At 38.4% G+C, this 307-nt stretch overlaps 1 protein-coding gene across 1 annotated transcript in view; it reads left to right on the top strand.

Annotated features, from left to right (window-relative positions):
* The window catches only part of pwp2h (PWP2 small subunit processome component), a 23,638-nt gene that overhangs the window by 7,567 nt on the left and 15,764 nt on the right, over nucleotides 1-307 (top strand). The window lies entirely within an intron of this gene.

Here is a 307-nt window from a genome sequence, read left to right on the forward strand (position 1 = left end):
GCTTTTTAGTGCATTTTCTGTGCTAAAATGCTAACTGAGCACTAGCCATTTTTTAGTGCATTTTCTGTGCTAAATTGCTAACTGAGCACTAGCTGCTTTTCAGTGCATTTTCTGTGCTAAAATGCTAACTGAGCACTAGCTGCTTTTTAGTGCATTTTCTGTGCTACAATGCTAACAGAACACTAGCTGCTTTTCAGTGCATTTTCTGTGCTAAAATGCTAACTGAGCACTAGCTGCTTTTCAGTGCATTTTCTGTGCTAAAATGCTAACAGAGCACTAGCTGCTTTTTAGTGCATATTCTTTGCTA

The sequence above is a fragment of the Nematolebias whitei genome, chromosome 23, assembly GCF_014905685.2.
Source record: "Nematolebias whitei isolate Nwh7 chromosome 23, NemWhi1, whole genome shotgun sequence".
In the NCBI taxonomy this organism is placed as follows: domain Eukaryota; kingdom Metazoa; phylum Chordata; class Actinopteri; order Cyprinodontiformes; family Rivulidae; genus Nematolebias; species Nematolebias whitei.